Source organism: Hypanus sabinus, chromosome 22, assembly GCF_030144855.1.
Source record: "Hypanus sabinus isolate sHypSab1 chromosome 22, sHypSab1.hap1, whole genome shotgun sequence".
NCBI classification, from domain to species: domain Eukaryota; kingdom Metazoa; phylum Chordata; class Chondrichthyes; order Myliobatiformes; family Dasyatidae; genus Hypanus; species Hypanus sabinus.
Window position 1 is genome coordinate 42,538,913 of NC_082727.1, and position 13,359 is coordinate 42,552,271.

The window sequence follows — 13,359 nt, forward strand, 5'->3', positions numbered from 1 at the left end:
TTATGCTACATGACCTATCGTTTCACCAGAATCTTCATATTCAGAAGATGCTATGAGACTACAGCTTTCAAAATCAATGCCTGAAATTGCTTCATATGCAGGACAACACGAAGACCCAGAATTGTGGTTGCCATCGCCATGTGTCTCCCAGAAGCTATCATTTGTGGACCATTTTGTGGGAGCAATCCAAAATTAGTCCTATTCACTTGCTCTTTTGTCTTTTATGATTGTCCCATATCAATTCCTAAATCAAATATTTACAATTTTCCCTTAAAAATTATGCATAATTCAATTTCAACTTTCTCATGTGGAGTAAGCATTTCATGTCCTGTCAACTCCTTTATAAGATGTTTCTTCAAACTATTATTTTACTCTGAGGCACTTTATTATGAAGATGTTAATGCAATTCCCCAACATGTACAAAGTAAAACATGAGAGATTCTGTAGATGCTGGAAATCCAGAGCAATACACACAAAATGCTGGAGGGCTCGGCAGGTCAGGCAGCATCAATGGAAATGAATAAACAATCAATTTTCCGGCCAAGATTATTCTCCAGGATTAAGAACTAATCAAAAACTAAATTGCATCTCTCACCCTATTGAAACACTACAACATAAAACTCCAATAATCTATGATTGTTTGGAAATCCAAATAATTCAGCATCTGCCCCATTGGGTGTTGTTTCCCAATTTAAACACACTGAGGCCCCATTTCCAGAGTTCCACTTAAACTTATAAGCAACCTGCCTCCTGTATTGATTTTAAATTTACCAACGTAATAGTTCTCACGTTATTTTTATACTCACCTGCACCCTATTATTCACACTCCCTTTAAACTCACTGGTTCACTAGTATTTATTACACCAATTGAAACATTTTTAAAAAGTGGATTGAGGGTGATTTGAAATATGAAGTGGAATATATTTCACTAGATTGGTTCACCAGACCAGCACCACCAAAATCCCTAGGGTTTCTGGATTATCGAATATGTACTGAAATAATAACAAAAATCTACATTAAATGTTCTGTTGATTTTCAACATTGCAGTAGAAACAATTCCAAATCTTTTCCCATAAATATAGTTCTCTCACTCTCTCACTCTCTTTGGCATCATCCTAGTGAGGATGGCAAATAGTCTAACCGCAATTTCCTTTCTATATGGTTGAAAAATGTCACTTGAGAATTGTATTCTTCTTAAAATTAGATTAATCACATATATTCTCCTTGACTGATTCACAAAATCCATTATGATGGCAGACTCGATCATGCACTTCTTGATTTACATTCCAGTTTTCTGGAAATTATATTTTCTATTTATAGCAGGCAAGCATCTGAGTATTAAACCAGGTTTGTCCTTTCTTCACGTCAATGATCACCAAATGCCTTAAGCCCTCATTTTGAAATGCTTTTTGAATGTTTTCCAATGCAGTTAAGTCCAAGCATGGCTACCTTTTTGGAATTCAGATGTCGAGTCATCCATAGCAACAAATTTTATCAACATTTGGTGTTAGATCATTGGTATCAAGAAGTGATGCACCTGGCTAAAATACTCAGATAACCTGTCTGCCATATATACAATATATCATTTCCTGAAAACTGGAATGTAAGTCAAGAATTGGACGATCAAGTCTGCTATCGTTCAGGATTTTGTGATTCATTCAAGGAGAATATGTGTGATTAATCTAATTTTAAGAAGAAAGCCATTCTCAGATGATGTTTTCCTCCCCATGGACCTTGTTATTGAAGACAACATTGCAGATGCCACAATTCAATGGCCAACAAAAGGCAAAAGAACAAATGTAAAATAAAAATTTATGCAAACAGCTAAGTTAACTTTTGATGTATTATTTACATTAGGTGGGTGGTTGCATTACTCATTGATGGCACCAATAAATGTCCGTGTCTCACTTCAAACTGCATCATCAAGCTATATTCACACCTTAGACTGGCAATTCATGGATTTGGCTTGTGGAACAACCAATTTCAGTTTATTTAAAGCTGATTGTATTTCTTATTAGCAGCAGTGTATTCTAATTTATCAGTTGTTTCTGTTGCTTACTTGAACAGAGAAAAATAAAAGCAAAATTCCAGTTTTATCTGCGAACTACTGGAATGCATTGCTCTTCCACAGACTGGAAGAGGCATGCATCACGATGCCATAAACGGGCTATAGCTCCTCAATTAGTACCACCATCATCTCAACACTAATGAATAAGCTTCAAGACAACACACAGAAAATGCTGGAGGAACTCAGCAGGTCAGGCAATGTAATAGAAATGAATAAACAGTCAACTTTTCAGGCTGAGACCCTTCTTCAGGACTGGACAGATGGGAGAAGATGCCAGAATAAAAAGGTGAGGGGAGGGGAAGGTGATGATAGGTGAAGCCAGGCGAGTAGAAAAGGTAAAGGGTAGGAGTGGATTGAATCTGATAGGAGAGGAGAGTGGACCATAGGAGAAAGAAAAGGAGGCCATGACCCAGGGGAGGTGATAGACAGCTGTGAAGAGGTCAGTGGGGAATAGAAGAAGAGGGAGGGAAGAGAAAAGTTTTTTAAGTGGGAAATCAATACTTATGCCATCAGTTTGGAGGACACCCAGACAGAATATAAAGTATTGCTCCTCTACCCTGAGGGTGGCTTCATCGTGGTACAAGTAGAGGCATCAACCAATCTGTCGTAATGGGAATGGGAACTGGAATTAAAATGTTTGGCCACCAGGAAGTTCTGCTTTGTGTGGATGGTGCTGAGGTGCCCAATTTATGACACAAACAGTACACAATGTGCAATTAAACAATTGAGCTTTTTATGGTTAGTAAAGAAAACAAAAAAGGAGAAGAACCCATTCTCATGAACAGTCTAATGCACAATGTTGGAGCTCACTGATAAGGCCGATCGTCCACCATCGACTTCCTCCAGTCATTGCTGACCTTTGGACCCTCACTCCAAGTCCACTCCATCCGAGGTCTACCAACACTTTCCATTTGCGTCTTCTCTCCTCATCTCTCCCCGGCAACAGACTGTGAATTCCCCTCTCCCAGACACACAAGAAAGAACAACATCCTGTGCAATGGCTAACATGCCCTGTTATCTCTAGTCATAACCCAAACATTGCTGCTACAGAGAAACCATTACCTCAGCAGTGGAACACTACAGAGAAGCCATTACATTAGCAGTAAAACCTTACAGCATGTAACACTCTCTCCCAACCAAATCTAGCCATGTGCTCATGACTTTGAGATAAGTCGCCAATCCTTCCTACAAAACACAAATTCCAATCTAGGTGCACAAGACAGTGACAAAGCTCCCCAAAGCAGTAGGGGTCACACTCTGCTCCCCTGGTGCTACATAGGCCAGCCTATCCAGTGGTCTCCTAATTCTCTGAGACCTCTGCACCTCCTCACCTAACTCTTCATGTTTGGACACTATTGGAGGGACTTCTGGTCTATTTGGCAAGGCCTCCGCCGACCTATCACTTGTGCCCACTGGCAACTCAAACCCCTCTGTCCCATGGCCAAGCCCCCCTCCCTCCCCTGCAGAATCCAGCTCAAACCCAGGCTGCCCACAGATAGCATCCCCCCACCCACTTCACCTGACTCAGCAGGTGAAGGGCTGGGAGTCTCTTCCTCAGTCAATGGGGAGTTAGCGTAAGGCAGCATATACCGCACATCCAGGTCCTCATCCTCTGAATCAGGATCCCTCTCAGGGGTGGGGGCAAGCCTATCCTCGCCTGCTGTGGATCCTGCAATCACCCAGCACTTTTGCAGTCCTCTTACTGGGTGTAGGCTCCAAGTCAGGGTTTGGGTCTACCTGCGCCTCTTGTCCCGGGGGCAGCAGGTAGTCCCAATGGAGAATCTTGACAGGCCCATTTCCATTCTCTGGTTTCACCTGGAAAACTGGTAGGTCTGGCATCTGACTCTCCACCACATAGGGCGTAGCCGCCCAGCGGTCAGCCAACTTATGCTTTCCAGGTAGCCCCAAATTCCTTATGAGGACCCAGTCTCCCGGCAGGAGTTGGGAGAACCTATTCTTTCGATCATACCTCCTCTTGTTTCCTTGATTCTGCTTGGCAGACATGACCCCAAATAATTCATAAGCCCTTTTCAGCTCCCTTCTCATATCAGACATATACTTCAGATGAGTGTTCAGGGGTAAGTCACCCTCGTCAGTCCCAAACCAAAGGTCAATGGGCAACCTCGCCTCATGCCCAAACATCAAATAACATGGTGAGTACCCAGTAGCTTCATTTTGTGTACTGTTGTAACTGTGAACCAGATCCCTGATATGTTGACTCCACCTGCTTTTCTTGCTGATCTCCAGGGTCCCAAGCATGTCTAACAAGTTCCAATTAAACCTCTCTGGTTGGGGATCACCCTGTTGGTGATAAGGCATAGTCCTCGACTTCTCAACTCCAAGCATGCCCAGTAACTCACGGATGAGTCTGCTCTCGAAATCCCGCCCCTGATTACTACTATCCAACTGGGAAGGCCATAATCGATGAAATACTTCTCCCATAACACTTTTATAACACTTGTGCCACTGTAGACTCCCCCTGGTCCTTGGTAGGAAAAGCCTGATCTTATCTGGTGTAGTGGTCTGTGGTGACTGAGGCATTCACTGTGTTGCTGGCATTGGGTTCTATTGACAGGAAATCCATACACACCAGGTCCAGAGGCCACGCACTCTGCAAGCGGGTGCCGCCCGCGTAGGCAGTGTCTTCCACTGTATGCATCAAATGCACGACTTGCAGTATTCTTCAATCTCCGACTTCATTCGGGGCCAGTAAAACCAATCTCTGAGCAATCAACCCCCAAATGTCCAGAATCATCATGAAGTGACTTCAACGCAATTCTCCGAAACTTCTCGGGCAGAACCAGCAGACAATGCCGAGGTCGGTCTGGGGGTGACATGACCTGGTATAAGACCTAGTTCTTCAACTCCAACCAGGGCCATTCTCGCAGTAATGGAGATGTGTGTTTCATCTTCTCCACCTGAGCTATGTTTCACTTTTCGACTGGCTCAATCCTGCCCCTCCTTTCCCTCTGCCTTCACGGTGATGGCAAACTGACACATGGCCTTCACCTCAGGGGCAGGAATGCTCTGCCATTCCTCGTCCCTGACCAGTCCCTCATGCACCCATCAGGACAAAGCATCAGCATCAATGTTCCTGTTTCCCGGCCGGTACTCCAGGCTGAAATAGGCAGACAAAGCTGCCAACCACCGATAGCCTGTGGCATCCAGTTTCACTGATGTCAGGATATAAGTTAGGTGGGTTGTTGTCCATCCTCACCTCAAACTTGGCCCCATAGAGGTAGTCACTCAGCTTATCCACCACCACCCATTTCAATGCCTGAAATTTCAACTTGTGCATGGGATAGTTTTTCTCAGAGGGTGACAGACTCCAGCTGACAACGTAATGGACCTCAACCCGATGCCCTGATGCTGATAAAGGACGCCCCCTAAACCCTCTCGCTGGCATCCGTGTGCAGTACATATGGCAATCAGGGGTCCGCAAAAGCCAGCACTGGCACCTAGGTCAGCAGCTCCTTCAGCGACTGAAAGGCCTCTTCACCGTCTACATCCCACCTCTGTCCAAAGGACTCCGATGGGCTAAGATACTCTCCAATGCTCCTGTCCTTTTCTCCCCCTCCCTTACTTCCCCAAGGGAGGGTAACCCCACAGAAGCTGATTCAACAAGTGACTCACTTTCACATAGCATTTCACAAACCTCTGATAGTAACCACAGAACCCGAGGAACAAGCGCTCACGGTCTGGGGCCTTGGCCAAGTGGTGACCACCTCTGTCTTAACTGGATCCGCAGCTAGTCCATTTACGAGACTATGCGCCCAACATAGCTAACAGTCGTTTGGCAGAACGGGCACTTGTCCAGGGAAAGTTTTAACCCTTCAGCTTTCAGGCAGCCCATACCTTCAGCAGCCTCGCTTCATGTTCCTCCGAGGTGGATCCAAATACTATGAGGTCATCCAGATATACCAATGCCTCAAGCAAGTTCATACCCCCCACTGTCTTCTCCATGACCCGCTGGAAGGTTGCAGGAGCTTCCGATATGCCTTGGGGCATCCTTTCAAACTGGAAAATCCCAGGGACATATAAATGTTGTTTTCTCTTTGTCAGCCTCACTCATGGGGATCTGGTAATATCCACTCCTCAAGTCCAGCACACTGAACCACCTCACACCACTCAGGCAGGCCAGCGCGTCTTCAATCCTTGGGACAGTATACTGGTCAGGGAGGATGCACCTGTTCAGAGTCCTATATTCCTCAAACATCCATACCTTCCAATTCTTCTTTTGGGCCTCTTCTAACCCCCAGGAACCAGGGAGTCCCCAGAGTCGAATGACAGCAGTCAACTTTCCCCCTTTTTCCAATAGTTTCTCCCCGGCTTGTCTCACAGGGACACTAGACATTACCATCACCGAGAACAAATGCGCCAGGGATTCCCCCACTTGAAGGTGACCTCCCTCTTCATAGTGTTCCTGACAATCAGTGCCATCCTGCTTGCCTGTACCACCAAGGGCTTCTGCAGTTCAGGCCTTACCAGTACCCCAGCAGGAAATCCTGACTCTCCCTCATGGTCTTCTGGAGCATCCACTAAGAGGGCCTCGCCCTCAGGCACTCCGGGAAACTTGGGTGTCCCCATCACTTTCACAATCTCCCCGGGCCGTATTGGTTTAGACTGGCCGAACTACACAGTCCCTCGTCTAAATTCGGTATCCGGCCTAATGCAGCCACGCACTTCTTCAAAAATGATAGAACCATGTCTTTGAAATCTCCACCCCCAGCTACCAATACGTCAGCACTGGCCTACATTAAAACAAGAGCTGCACCCACCATTTTATCAAACCTCCACACACAATCGCAACTTTAACCGTACTTAACAATTCATCCAGAGTACGAATATCTACCACACTCAGGGTAATCACACAGCGTCTAATGGAATCAACCGCGAATGTAGCCCCCACAATTGTAACTCTCGGTTCAGCTAGCAGCTTAATATAGGGGATAATAGCTTCCCCAGCCCATCCAAAATTAACAAATCTCGTTTGGGTGGATGCTGCATGATGTGTCCCCTGTTACAAATCAGTATTTCATCTATTATGGCCTTCCCAGGCAGATTCATAGTGATCAGGGATGGGATTTTGAGAGCAGACTCATCCATGAGTTACCGGGTGTGTTTGGAGTTGAGAAGTCAGTACCACGAAATAACAAATAGTACACAATACGTGATTAAGTGATTGAGCTTTATAATTCTTAATTTGACTATATGGTTAATTAAGAAAACCAAAAAAGAAAAAGGGCCCATTCTCATGAAACAGTCCATTGCGCAATGTTGGAGCTCACTGATAAGGCTGCTCATCCACCATCGACTTCCTCCGATCATGGCTGTCCTCCAGACCCTCGGTGCAAGTCCACTCCGTCCGAGGCCTACCAACTCTCTCCAATTGCGTCTTCTCTCCTCATCTCTCCCCGGCAAGAGACCGTGAATTCCCTGCTCCCAGACACACAAGAAAGAATATGCCACTCATTGGCTAGCATGCTCCATTACCTCTAGTCATAACTCAAACCATTACCTCAGCGGTGGAACATTACAGGGAAACCATTACATTAGCAGTGAAACCTTACAGCATGTTACAAGTCTCTGCCTATACTCAGCGAGTGGAAGTACAGCCAGGTGACTGGACAGTGAATGCCCAGAAGAAAATCAATCTCAGCACTGTATATGATGATTTATATGTACTTTGATAATAAATTTACTTTGAAATTTTGTTTCATGTTTCATTCTGGACCAGCTTTCTTGACATAACATTCTGTCTCTTTTGCTCACAGTTCAATCCTTTTCCCCCTAAATGAGCCTTCACTATCAGTCTCCACAGTTGTCCCAAAACCACATAGACCTGCTCCTGCATTTCTGGGTGGGGCAATCAGATTGGCCATCTCAATGCCCTCACTGCAGCTTGCTAACCACAGCACAGCAGAAGCCTTCAGACAAACAACAAGGGCACTTGTTTCAAGGTTTCTGTACTGCAAAAGACGATGTGAGAATGGAGTTTTAGGCCAACACCAGCTAAATAGAATGGATGGGCTGTGCTGGCTCCTGCCTCTTGTTTGCTCTTCCACAATCCCTGCAGCCACAATGAAGCAGAAGAATTAATAACAATAATTTAAACTTACAATTATTTACAGTTGCTTTTTCCATTCAGGTCAATGACACAATTCATTTGAAGAGGTTTTTGATGTGCAGTGCCTATAAGAAGTATTCATCCCCCTCAAGTCAGCATTTAGTAGATGCACCATTGGCAGCAATTACAGCCTTGAGTCTGTGTGGATAGATCTCTATCAGCTTTGTACATCTGGACACTGCAATTTTTCCCATCCTTCTTTACTAAACTGCTCAAGCTCTGTCAGATTGCATGGGGATCATGAGTGAACAGCCCTTTTCAAGCCCAGCCACAAATTCTCAATTGGATTGATGTCTGGTCTCTGACTTTGCCACTCCAGGACATTAACTTTGTTGTTTTTAAGCCGCTCTTGTGTAGCTTTGGTTTTATGCTTAGGGGCATTGTCTTGCTAGGAAACAAATCTTCTCCCACGTCGCAGTTCTCTTGCAGACTGCATCAGGTTTTACTCCAGGATTTCCCTGTATTTTGCTGCATTCATCTTACCCTCTACCTTCACAAGCCTCCCATGGCCTGCTGCTGTGACGCATCCCCACAGCATGATGCAGCCACCACCATGCTTCACGGTTTTGATGATTTGTGATATTTGGCTTATGTCAAACAGCAGGTGGCCAAAAAGCTCAATTTTGATTTTATCAGACCATAGAACCTAAAGCTGCAACTGATGGAGCACCCAGGCAATAATTGTATGTGCAATCTCTCCTATCTCAGCCACTGAAGCTTATAACTCCTTCAGAGTTGTCATCGGTCTCTTGGTGGCCTCCCTCACTATTGCCCTTCTTGCACGGTCACTCAGTTTTTCAGGGTAGTCTGCTCTAGGCAGATTTACAGCCATGCTATATTCTTTCCATTTCTCCAAGGGTATTCAGTGACTTGGAAATTTTCTTTTATCCATCTCCTCCTGATTTGTGCTTCAATAACCTATTCACAGTGCAGTTTGGAGTTTGTTTTTTTTTTTGTCTTCATGGTGTACTTTTTGCCAAGATACTGATTCACCAACAGTTGGACCTTCCAGATACAGGTGTATTTTTACTATGATCAATTCAAACACCTTGACTGCACATGGTGATCTCCATTTAGCTAATTATGTAACTTCTAAAACCAACTGATTGCCCCAGGGATTATTTCGTGTGTCATATTAAAGAATTGGGGGGGGGGGGTTGGGGATTGAATACTTACGCAATCAATTATTTTGTGTTTTATATTTGTAGTTAATTTAAATCATTTTGTAGAGATCTGTTTTCACTTTGACACCAAAGAGTCTTTTTCTGTTGATCAATGTCAAGAAAAGCCAAATTAAATCCACTGTGATTCAATGTTGTAAAACAATAAAACATGAAAGCTTCCAAGGAGTGTGAATACTTTTTATAGGCACTGAGTGTGCTAACATAGCCTCAGTAAAGTTTATGGGTTAGTTGTCATGTGCCTCTGGCCACTCAGCTAAGGGTTTCTGTGCCCTGCTGCTGAATGGAAAGCTGCCAGTGGAGCACAAAACCAAATTCAGAGGAATGGGACCTCCAGCAAACTCCACTCCGCAATGTGATGCAATGGCAGCAAAACACAAATATGAATCAACCTATTATCTGGTTATTTATTGTACTGCTGTTTGGAGGAAGGTCCTGAAAAAAGATTCCTTCGCTTTTCTGGTACATTGCAGTGGTAACAACCCTTCACTGTGACTGTCCTGTTGTATAGAGAACGTCCTGAGATCCCTTTAAAAATCTGTGATCTGTACTGATGTACTTTCAGTCTGGAAACATTCATTCAGTCCAGCACTCGTAGCCTTTTATCACAGATATTTTTCATTTCTACTTCTTGATTTATAAGAAAATATTGTTATTGAATTCCAAAATAGCATGTTCCTTTTAAGATTATGTAAATTGTTTCCAAATTGGTCACTACAACTTATTGCTAATTCATAGTTTCTCATTAAGTGAATGGCTTGTTGAACCATGTTTAAAGGTAGATATAAGTCAATCAGACTGCTGTCACCTTGAAGGTGCATATTGGTCCGATGAAATAAAGATGACAGAAATCCTTTCTTGATGGTCAGATAGTGCTGTGGCTGGTAAAGATATGGCAATCAAGAAGTCACCTGCTGACCTTAAATCCGACTTGATCCGAGTACTGTTGCTTTATAGTGCTAGAGGAGGCTTGACCCAAAAGCAGAGCAGTGGAGCTGATTTAGTGGTGAGCAATAACTTTAATCGCTAAGGCCTCCGTCTGTCAGAGTTGAGCATGGATATTGTGTCCTAGCAGTCTAGATTCACAAGCCTGGGCAGTACAATATGGATGGCAAGCCAAAGGAACCTAAAGGAACATTAGAGACTGATAACGTTTGGTACCAGCAGCATCACCGGAGCTGCCAGTCAGCAATATAGGACTCCAGCTCCGTATTTTTCCCTTGGGGTTTACTCCTGAAGCCTTCCCAATGAGCAGGTAGCACAAGGCAGCAGAGGTCAGAGTTTTCCTTGAGCTGCCAACAATGTGTCCAAAGCGACTGTTTTAAGGTGCCAGTAACCCACTGTTTCCTCTTCCCCTATCAGTGGAAATGGTTCCGCCAGGCTTAGCAGCTAAGCCACCTGTGAAGACCAGGAGATGGACTTGATTGTCAGAAGCTGTTTGAGATGCACACTATTGGGAACATTTAAAACGTAGTGGGAGCTTGTCCCCATTACCACCCCTGGCTATAACAACCTTAAGGAAATTTAATAAACCACAGCAAAATACCAAGTGACAAGGGGCTGTAAAATAATGGTGAACAGATACTAAACACATGCAACAGGGTAACTGAAAGCTAGGAGCAACTGGTTTAGGCTGGCTAGTTCAACGTATGAACAAGAATTGTGGATGAGAGCTCGGTTTAAATAGGCTGCAGGTGATGAGTTAGAAACAAGTGGCAGATGACTCCTTTTAGCTGGGGTGAGACTGGGAGAAGCCTGTATGTACAGGCCTGATAGGACCCCATCCCCTACAGCCGGGCCCTGATGGCCGTGAACGATCAGGATGGGTCCAGTGGAACTCGCCAATGAGCAATGAATCCAAGATGTAACTGGATGGCACCCAAGATCTCTCCTCTGTTCCATACCCTTCCCAGTTGACCAGGTTCTGCACATCCCATCCTCAACGATGAGAATCCATCAACCTGCAACCATGTACACTGGACTACCCTCCGCCATCTTGGCTCCAGAGGTGCAGGCTTAGGCGGATTGAGTGGTCCATGGACAAAAGGCTTGAGGATGAACTCATATAAGGTAGGTGTGATCCTAAGGGATGGTGGCAAGCGGAGATGGTAAATGATTGCATTAAACCCTTCTTTCTAATGATTTGATTTATTTGTTACCAACAGAGCAATGCCACAGCCTCTGCCTTCCTGCCTGTCCTCTTGATACAATGTGTGTCCTTAGACATAAGCTCCCAGATACAATCTTCCCTGCATGATTCAGTGCTGTCTACAACATCATACCTGCCAACCTGTAACTGTGCTACAAGTTCATCTACCTTATTCCAAATACTGCACACAATCAGATACAACACCTTTAGTCTCGTATTCACCCTTTTCGAATTTGTCTGCCTTTTACATTGCAACTCATCCTGTTGACTGCAATTTACCCTCTCAACAGCCTCTCCTCACTATACGTTGCCTCTGCTTGTTAACTACCTCAAATTCAGCACTATTTTTAGTGATGAGCAATAACTTTAATCATCAGCTGCAAAATACCAAACCACAAGGAGCCACAAAATAAGAGAGAACAGATGCTAAAGCACCAGCAACAAGGCTGGGAACAACTGGTTGAGACTGAATCATTCATATGAGTGAACAAGGACTTTGGATGAGAGCTGGACTTAAATTGCCTGCAGGTGATGATTTGGACGTGCGTGGCAGTTGGCTCCCATTAACTTGGTGGAGACTGGGAGGAGCCTGCATGTGCCCATGACACAAATTCACTCCACAATAATCCAATCTTCTTCCACTGTTCTTATCTGAGTAAAAGACAAAATCATTGAAAATCAATAGTGTTGGGCCTATTTTGTGCTTACTTGTTGGTTCAATATTGTCAGTCATAGCAGTAGAAAGATTTATGACTGATTCATCAATGTACTTAGCTGGACTTTTTCCAGAATTAAGCATTTCCAGACCATTTCTGGAAATCAGTAAAAGTATTTTTGCTTCCCCCTGTTGGCAAAGGCTTTCAAGCTTCTCAAAATGTCTTAACAAGCAGTCCTTAAAACCAAGCCTGGAAGAAACTTGGAGCAAAACTGTCGAATTTACTTTACTCCGAAAGCAAGAAGCATATGAGTTGTACTGCATCAGTATGCTTCTTCACAGTTCAATGTTGAGAGTCCTGATGCTTTAAGTATTCCTGCCATTTTTTCCAGAATTTAGTCCATTAGGGCAAATAAGTTTTAATGATTTTGTACAGTGATTTTACAAATGTTCTGCATGGTACAGCTGGATAAATCATTGTTTTGTTTTTTTTATAACAATTACTAAGCTGCTTGGCAGTGTAAATGGATCATCATTACCTATAATATGTGAATATGTGAATTTTAGTTGTTCCCTCCAGTAGAATTTAAGAATTAAAGTAAAGCAAAACTGTATTGTTACTATGTGTTATCACAGCATAAATATTAATGAGTTGCCCTGGGAAAGGGTTCACTGTAAATGTAATGGTTTCTCTGCAGCAGCAGTGTTTGGTTAATGGTGAGAGATAACGGGGGCTTTGGAATGTGCGATGTCCAATGAGGGGAATGTTTTCCTTTCTTCTGTGCCAGGATCGAGGGATTCACGGGCTTTTGTTCGGCAGAAGATGGAAAGAGAAGGTGCCAGAACGGAGAGGTCATAGACTACAGGACTGAGTGGATGTGGAATAGTGTCGGGAGTGACGATGCCTGGGGGAAATTGATGGAGAACGAATGGACGGGAAAATCATGAGCTTCAATGTGCACATCAGACTGGTTTGTTAAAATGGGCCCTTTTCTTTTTGTTTTCTTTACTAACCCTCCAGTCAAATTAAGAATTATAAAGATCGATCGTGTAATTGCATATGGTGTACCATTTGTTAACTCGTGGTACTGATTTGTAACAGGGGAAAACATCACGCAGCATCCACACAAACGAGATTTCTCAAGTTTGGCGGGCCAGAGAGTGTCTTTCCCTAGACTA